The sequence below is a fragment of the Salvelinus namaycush genome, unplaced genomic scaffold (genome assembly GCF_016432855.1).
Source record: "Salvelinus namaycush isolate Seneca unplaced genomic scaffold, SaNama_1.0 Scaffold3, whole genome shotgun sequence".
NCBI classification, from domain to species: domain Eukaryota; kingdom Metazoa; phylum Chordata; class Actinopteri; order Salmoniformes; family Salmonidae; genus Salvelinus; species Salvelinus namaycush.
This window is the reverse complement of record NW_024059896.1, coordinates 1,145,419-1,155,222: the sequence shown is the minus strand read 5'-3', so window position 1 is coordinate 1,155,222 and position 9,804 is coordinate 1,145,419.

Sequence of the window (9,804 nt, the reverse complement as noted above, 5' to 3'; positions counted from 1 at the left end):
CTTCAGTAGAATCCCCCTTTAAAACCCCACAGTTCAACAACTGCTGTTTGTGCCCCTGTTTTTAAGACAGTACTCACTGATGGTAATCGGATATTCTGACTCCTCCTCCTCCCTTTTCACTCCTAAAACGTCTTCCTCTTCCTCTTTTACTCCAAAAGGTTCTTCATCTTCTTTCACTACATTCGCCTCCTTCAATGTTACGGCATCTTCCTCCATTTTCATTCTGAAGCTTCTTCCTCTTCTTTCACCAGAACTTCTTTTCTCCGTCTAGTTTAGTGAGCTCGTGCTCTGGGCGATTAGCCTAGTGCAGTATGAAGTTAACACATTCGCTAATTTAAGAAGCAAATTACGTTAAAATGAACTATTAGATACGTAAACAGAATTGTGTTCTAAACACCATATAATATAATATACACAGGATTAGTCTAAAGAGCTTAAATGCTCCGGTTTTATGTTCGCTAGTAAACCACCGCGTTGGTTGAATCAGAGGCCTTTTGTCGCTGTTGAAGAAGCCTCCCGCCCGTCCATTAAATTATACGTCACGCAAGAAGCATTACCTGAAATACTCACATTGCCATCTGCTGACTGGAGTGGGTAACACAGATTGGAACAAAAATAAAGCAATGTCAAAAAAAGTAATTTTAAAAACAACCAGATGTTATGTTATCTTACTTCTTAGAGCCAAAACTTTCCTCCAGGGCTGACCTGCCCATTAGGTGACAGATTGAAGCGGATTAGGTGACAGATTGAAGAGGGCGACATTAGCTTGGAATATGCCATCCTCGTCAAATTGACCAAGGCTCATCGCTAACAACACCTCACATAATTCTGCCCAAAAACAATGAAAACTTCTCCCACCCAGTGGCATATGGGATATTTAGGTGAGTGTTGGTGTTAGCACATAAAGCAGTGCCCACTTTGCAAAAGGAAACATGGACAGATAGGACTCTACCTGTGTAGAGCACATGCCCCTTTACCCTTCCAGGCTTTAAAGTGCCCTTTTGGGTGGTGGTATAATTTGTATTCATTTTTTGTCATAGTTATTTTTAACCCACTGCCTGCAAGTCGTTTTTAAATTCACCTAAGTGATTTGTATTTTCCTTCAACTTTCTGAAGAGGAAACAGCCAGGAAATGCCCCTGTCTGAGTACATTTGTCTACCACTATGTGTAGCTGTTAGCGATGATGCTAATGACAACCATCTTCTGGTTGATGGAAAAGCTTTCCCAAAAAACCTTGTCAGTTAAATGTTAACTACAAAGTAGTCTATGCCTACCTGGCAGAATGATATCATGATTATTTGCATCAATCCAGTTGTGATTTGTTCAGCAGACTCTGCAATCACATGTGTGCTACAGAGACACCACTAACCAAGCAAGGCTCTTGCTGGTGCCACTTGAATTAAAGGGTATCTACACACAAAAATGTAAATGTCTTAGATTTTTCTCAGACGACAAAAGTGGTCTCCTTTTGTTGTTTTTCTATTAACAATGTGATTTTGAGAGCGAAAAACTGAAAAACAGAGACAAATCAGACACCTGGAAAATTACTAAACGGAGAAAACGGAATTTGAGAAAATATATTAAATATTCTATTGATTTTCTCTCATTATGTCACACCAGACTTCGCTTTGGCTCCCCCTCCTGTCCAGCTCAGGCGTTCAGCGTTGCCGGCCTTCTAGCTGCTGCCGAACTTACTGCTGTCAAACGCCCTTCACTCATCAACCCCCGGCCTTCTAGCTGCTGCCGAACCTACTGCTGTCAAACGCCCTTCACTCATCAACCCCCGGCCTTCTAGCTGCTGCCGAACCTACTGCTGTCAAACGCCCTTCACTCATCAACCCCCGGCCTTCTAGCTGCTGCCGAACCTACTGCTGTCAAACGCCCTTCACTCATCAACCCCCGGACTTGTCTCGTCATCGGTCGCATACCGCTTTGCTCCACAGGTAGTATCACATTTCACTTCATTTCATTACAGTACAACGGTCTGATTTGTTTGATCTTAGCTAGCTACATAGCCGTCTTTGTATCAAAGATAATTGTGTAGTTTAGAGCGATTTTCTAGGTTAGCTAGCCAGCTATTTTCGTCCTTTTAACTTAACGTAACGTAATCAACACTGCTAGCTAGCCAGCTAGCCACCGAATAGCAGCACTGTAGAATCTATTACATTCAACGGAACAACGGAACGACTTGATTAGTGTAGTGTTAGTGTAGTGTTAGCTAGCTACATAGTTGTCTTTGCTGTCCTTGTATCTAAGATAACTGTGGAGTCTAGAGTAATTTTCGGTTAGCTAGCCAGCTATTTTCGTCCGCCGCGCTGCCTTTCTCCTACCTAGTCAATACTCCTAGTCAACACTGCTAACACTGCTAACACTGCTAGCTAGCCAACTTCTACCGAATAGCAGCACTGTAGAAACTATTACATTACAACGGAACGATTTGATTAGTGTAGTGTTAGCTAGCTAGTGTTAGCTAGCTACATAGTTGTCTTTGCTGTCCTTGTATCTAAGACAATTGTGTAGTTTAGACTAATTATCTGGCCAGTTACCGAGGTTACCTAGCCAGCTATCGAGGTTACCTAGCCAGCTACACTTTCAAACAAAGTCAACAACGCAGCCACTGCTAGCCAGCCTACTTCAGCAGTACTGTATCATTTTAATCATTTTAGTCAATAAGATTTTTGCAACGTAAGCTTAACTTTCTGAACATTCGAGACGTGTAGTCCACTTGTCATTCCAATCTCCTTTGCATTAGCGTAGCCTCTTCTGTAGCCTGTCAACTATGTGTCTGTCTATCCCTGTTCTCTCCTCTCTGCACAGACCATACAAACGCTTCACACCGCGTGGCCGCGGCCACCCCAACCTGGTGGTCCCAGCGCGCACGACCCACGTGGAGTTCCAGGTCTCCGGTAGCCTCTGGAACTGCCGATCTGCGGCCAACAAGGCAGAGTTCATCTCAGCCTATGCTTCCCTCCAGTCCCTCGACTTCTTGGCACTGACGGAAACATGGATCACCACAGATAACACTGCTACTCCTACTGCTCTCTCTTCGTCTGCCCACGTGTTCTCGCACACCCCGAGAGCTTCTGGTCAGCGGGGTGGTGGCACCGGGATCCTCATCTCTCCCAAGTGGTCATTCTCTCTTTCTCCCCTTACCCATCTGTCTATCGCCTCCTTTGAATTCCATGCTGTCACAGTTACCAGCCCTTTCAAGCTTAACATCCTTATCATTTATCGCCCTCCAGGTTCCCTCGGAGAGTTCATCAATGAGCTTGATGCCTTGATAAGCTCCTTTCCTGAGGATGGCTCACCTCTCACAGTTCTGGGTGACTTTAACCTCCCCACGTCTACCTTTGACTCATTCCTCTCCGCCTCCTTCTTTCCACTCCTCTCCTCTTTTGACCTCACCCTCTCACCTTCCCCCCCTACTCACAAGGCAGGCAATACGCTTGACCTCATCTTTACTAGATGCTGTTCTTCCACTAACCTCATTGCAACTCCCCTCCAAGTCTCCGACCACTACCTTGTATCCTTTTCCCTCTCGCTCTCATCCAACACTTCCCACACTGCCCCTACTCGGATGGTATCGCGCCGTCCCAACCTTCGCTCTCTCTCCCCCGCTACTCTCTCCTCTTCCATCCTATCATCTCTTCCCTCTGCTCAAACCTTCTCCAACCTATCTCCTGATTCTGCCTCCTCAACCCTCCTCTCCTCCCTTTCTGCATCCTTTGACTCTCTATGTCCCCTATCCTCCAGGCCGGCTCGGTCCTCCCCTCCCGCTCCGTGGCTCGACAACTCATTGCGAGCTCACAGAACAGGGCTCCGGGCAGCCGAGCGGAAATGGAGGAAAACTCGCCTCCCTGCGGACCTGGCATCCTTTCACTCCCTCCTCTCTACATTTTCCTCTTCTGTCTCTGCTGCTAAAGCCACTTTCTACCACTCTAAATTCCAAGCATCTGCCTCTAACCCTAGGAAGCTCTTTGCCACCTTCTCCTCCCTCCTGAATCCTCCTCCCCCTCCCCCCTCTCTGCAGATGACTTCGTCAACCATTTTGAAAAGAAGGTCGACGACATCCGATCCTCGTTTGCTAAGTCAAACGACACCACTGGTTCTGCTCACACTGCCCTACCCTGTGCTCTGACCTCTTTCTCCCCTCTCTCTCCAGATGAAATCTCGCGTCTTGTGACGGCCGGCCGCCCAACAACCTGCCCGCTTGACCCTATCCCCTCCTCTCTTCTCCAGACCATTTCCGGAGACCTTCTCCCTTACCTCACCTCGCTCATCAACTCATCCTTGACCGCTGGCTACGTCCCTTCCGTCTTCAAGAGAGCGAGAGTTGCACCCCTTCTGAAAAAACCTACACTCGATCCCTCCGATGTCAACAACTACAGACCAGTATCCCTTCTTTCTTTTCTCTCCAAAACTCTTGAACGTGCCGTCCTTGGCCAGCTCTCCTGCTATCTCTCTCAGAATGACCTTCTTGATCCAAATCAGTCAGGTTTCAAGACTAGTCATTCAACTGAGACTGCTCTTCTCTGTATCACGGAGGTGCTCCGCACTGCTAAAGCTAACTCTCTCTCCTCTGCTCTCATCCTTCTAGACCTATCGGCTGCCTTCGATACTGTGAACCATCAGATCCTCCTCTCCACCCTCTCCGAGTTGGGCATCTCCGGCGCGGCCCACGCTTGGATTGCGTCCTACCTGACAGGTCGCTCCTACCAGGTGGCGTGGCGAGAATCTGTCTCCTCACCACGTGCTCTCACCACTGGTGTCCCCCAGGGCTCTGTTCTAGGCCCTCTCCTATTCTCGCTATACACCAAGTCACTTGGCTCTGTCATAACCTCACATGGTCTCTCCTATCATTGCTATGCAGACGACACACAATTAATCTTCTCCTTTCCCCCTTCTGATGACCAGGTGGCGAATCGCATCTCTGCATGTCTGGCAGACATATCAGTGTGGATGACGGATCACCACCTCAAGCTGAACCTCGGCAAGACGGAGCTGCTCTTCCTCCCGGGGAAGGACTGCCCGTTCCATGATCTCGCCATCACGGTTGACAACTCCGTTGTGTCCTCCTCCCAGAGCGCTAAGAACCTTGGCGTGATCCTGGACAACACCCTGTCGTTCTCAACTAACATCAAGGCGGTGGCCCGTTCCTGTAGGTTCATGCTCTACAACATCCGCAGAGTACGACCCTGCCTCACACAGGAAGCGGCGCAGGTCCTAATCCAGGCACTTGTCATCTCCCGTCTGGATTACTGCAACTCGCTGTTGGCTGGGCTCCCTGCCTGTGCCATTAAACCCCTACAACTCATCCAGAACGCCGCAGCCCGTCTGGTGTTCAACCTTCCCAAGTTCTCTCACGTCACCCCGCTCCTCCGCTCTCTCCACTGGCTTCCAGTTGAAGCTCGCATCCGCTACAAGACCATGGTGCTTGCCTACGGAGCTGTGAGGGGAACGGCACCTCAGTACCTTCAGGCTCTGATCAGGCCCTACACCCAAACAAGGGCACTGCGTTCATCCACCTCTGGCCTGCTCGCCTCCCTACCACTGAGGAAGTACAGTTCCCGCTCAGCCCAGTCAAAACTGTTCGCTGCTCTGGCACCCCAATGGTGGAACAAACTCCCTCACGACGCCAGGACAGCGGAGTCAATCACCACCTTCCGGAGACACCTGAAACCCCACCTCTTTAAGGAATACCTAGGATAGGATAAAGCAATCCTTCTGACCCCCCCCTTAAAAGATTTAGATGCACTATTGTAAAGTGGCTGTTCCACTGGATGTCATAAGGTGAATGCACCAATTTGTAAGTCGCTCTGGATAAGAGCGTCTGCTAAATGACTTAAATGTAAATGTAAATTACACGCACCTGGTTCCAATCGCCCCTCTATCACTGTATATATACACTCCCTCTGACATTTTGTCTTTTGTGGGTCATTGTAAATGTTACTGGTTTTCCTGAGAGGAATCTCTCCTACTATTTCCTGAGTACTTTATATAGTTCACCCTGTGCCTTTTTGTTTATGAAGATCTAATTTGAGCACAACAACGTTTGGGTTTTGTTCCGCTTTGATCTGTTGGTGCTGAAATAAATTCAGTCTTTCCAAACCTGAGACTGCATCCTTCCTACTCCTCTCTACACCAGTAACACATTATCTAGGAGAGTGTAGTGCAGTGTTAACCAATCCTACTCCTCTCTACACCAGTAACACATTATCTAGGAGAGTGTAGAGCAGTGTTAACCAATCCTACTCCTCTCTACACCAGTAACACATTATCTAGGATAGTGTAGAGCAGTGTTAACCAATCCTACTCCTCTCTACACCAGTAACACATTATCTAGGAGAGTGTAGAGCAGTGTTAACCAATCCTACTCCTCTCTACACCAGTAACACATTATCTAGGAGAGTGTAGAGCAGTGTTAACCAATCCTACTCCTCTCTACACCAGTAACACATTATCTAGGAGAGTGTAGAGCAGTGTTAACCAATCCTACTCCTCTCTACACCAGTAACACATTATCTAGGAGAGTGTAGAGCAGTGTTAACCAATCCTACTCCTCTCTACACCAGTAACACTTTATCTAGGAGAGTGTAGAGCAGTGTTAACCAATCCTACTCCTCTCTACACCAGTAACACATTATCTAGGATAGTGTAGAGCAGTGTTAACCAATCCTACTCCTCTCTACACCAGTAACACATTATCTAGGAGAGTGTAGAGCAGTGTTAACCAATCCTACTCCTCTCTACACCAGTAACACATTATCTAGGATAGTGTAGAGCAGTGTTAACCAATCCTACTCCTCTCTACACCAGTAACACATTATCTAGGAGAGTGTAGAGCAGTGTTAACCAATCCTACTCCTCTCTACACCAGTAACACATTATCTAGGATAGTGTAGACCAGTGTTAACCAATCCTGGTCCTCCACTACCCCCAACAGTAACACATTATCTAGGAGAGTGTAAAGCAGTGTTTCCCAATGCTGGTCCTCCAGTACCCCCAACAGTACACATGTTTACTGTTGTAGAGTAACAGCTGTATCCTGAAGTGACCTTTAACCTCCCTGCTCCTTAATACTTCTTCCATTGGATCAAAGCTTCAGCCAAGTAGGATACATGATAGTGGCAACACATGTAGTTGGGTTGGATTTAGTCATGGTAGGATACATGATAGAGGCAACACATGAAGTTGGGTTGGATATAGTCATGGTAGGATACATGATAGAGGCAACACATGGAGTAGGGTTGGATATAGTAATGGTAGGATACATGATAGTGACAACACATGGAGTTGGGTTGGATATAGTCATGGTAGAATACATGATAGAGGCAACACATGGAGTAGGGTTGGATATAGTCATGGTAGGATACATGATAGTGGCAACACATGGAGTAGGGTTTGATAAATTCATGGTAGGATACATGATAGTGGCAACACATGGAGCTTGGTTGGATATAGTCATGGTAGGATACATGATAGTGGCATTACATGGAGTTGGGTTGGATATAGTCATGGTAGGATACATGATAGTGGCAACACATGGAGTTGGGTTTGATATAGTCATGGTAGGATACATGATAGTGGCAACACATGGAGTTGGGTTTGATATAGTCATGGTTAACAAAATACTTTTCTCAACATATTGTGCAGCTTTCTGTTGCGGGATCTTTTTATGGGGGGGTGCCCTTTGTTGTTTACACATCACACACATGGTTATGGGCTTTAAAAAAGAAGACACCAGTACCATGTCAGATACAGTTTAAATGTATTCATGTTTGAGTTTGCATCCCAATATGACACTTCATCACAGAAGACTGAAATGTAACAAAACTACTATTGTGTTTATTGAGCTGTACACTGAGATGCTCAGTTGGTCAACATTCCCCTCCAGTGATTCCCCAACATCTTGTCAACATGTGCCCCAAAAATGGATCAGATATCTAATACCAGTCTATCTTTATAGACATGTATCCATAACAAGGCTTATTCCTCTCATATAGTCTGCAAAAAACTCTCCAAAATGTCACATTTTTTTAACATCTTTATTTTCATGCATATAACTTGTCAAAAATCATTTTTATTACCAAATTCAGTCTTTCGTGTGGACAATATTTTTTTCATGTTTTCATGAGTGTTTGAGATTAGGTCCCTGAATGGTCAAAAAGCTCTTCAAATAGAAGTACGTTTATAGCACAAAATATCTTACAAGTCGGTCCTCTCTCACTCTCTCTCATCATGACACAGCTGACAGGCTCCCAGAGGCAGGGCCATAAAAGGCCCCAGCTCACTCAACTGCCCCTCCCCTCTCCAACAGCCATCAACCCAGAACATCCTGAGACAGAACATCTAAAAGATCATCTGGGAATCCTTTCTTCCTCATGGAGCTTTTCAAAAGTGAGGTGAATATTCAATGTGATGTTTGTTCAGCGCATTCGGAAAGTATTCAGACCCCTTTACTTTTTCCACATTTTGTTACGTTACAGCCTTATTTGAAAATGGATTTTAAATATATATATATATATTCAGCAATCTACACACAATAGCCCATCATTTGGGGTGGCAGGTAGCCTATTGGTTAGAGCATTGGGCTAGTAACCATAAGGTTGATGGATCGAATCCCTGAGCTGACAAGGTAAAACTCTGTTGTTCTGACCCTGAACAAGGCACTGTTCAGCGGTAGGTCGTCATTGTAAATAAGAAATTGTTCTTAACTGACTTGCCTAGTTAAATATAAAACATCTAATTACAAAGCAAAAACAGGTTTTTAGAAACATTTATTAAAGATAAAAAATATACCTTTACATAACAGTAAGTATTCAGACCCTTTATATGAGACTGTCAGGGTAAAAACCAAGCCATGAGGTAGAAGGAATTGTCTGTAGAGCTCCGAGACAGAATTGGGTCGAGGCACAGATCTTGGGAAGGGTCCCAACACATTTCTGCAGCATTGAAGGTCCCCAAGAACACAGTGGCCTCCATCATTCTAAAATGGAAGAAGTTTGGAACCACCAAGACTCTTCCTAGAGCTTGCGGCACAGCCAAACTGAGCAGTCGGGGGAGATGGGCCTTGGTCAGGGAGGTGACCAAGAACCCGATGGTCACTGACAGAGCTCTAGAGTTCCTCTGTGGAGATGGGAGAACCTTCCAGAAGGACAACCATCTCTCCACCTCTCCACCAATCAAGCCTTTATGGTAGAGTGGCCTGACGGAAGCCCCCCCTCAGTAAAATGCACATGACAGCCCACTTGGAGTTTGCCAAAAGGCACCAAAAGGACTTTCAGACCATGAGAAACCAGATTCTCTCGTCTGATGAAACCAAGATTGAACTCTTTGGCCTGAATGCCAAGCGTCACGTCTGGAGGAAACCTGGCACCATCCCTGGGGGGAAGCATGGTGGTGGCAGCATCATGCTGTGGGGATGTTTTTCAGCAGCAGGGACTAGGAGATTAGTCAGGATCAAGGGAAAGATGAACCGAGCAAAGTACAGAGAGATCCTTGATGAAAACCTGCTCCAGAGCACTCAGGACCTCAGACTGGGGTGAAGGTTCACCTTCCAACAGGACAACAACCCTAAGCACACAGCCAAGACAATGCAGTAGTGGCTTCGGGTCAAGTCTCTGGTCTCTGAATGTCCTTGAGTGGCCGAGTCAGAGCCCGGACTTGAACCTGGTCTAACATCTCTGGAGAGACCTGAAAATAGCTGTGCAGCGACGCTCCCCATCCAACCTGACAGAGCTTGAGAGAGTCTGCAGAGAAGAATGGGAGAAACTCCCCAAATACAGGTGTGCCAAGCTTGTAGC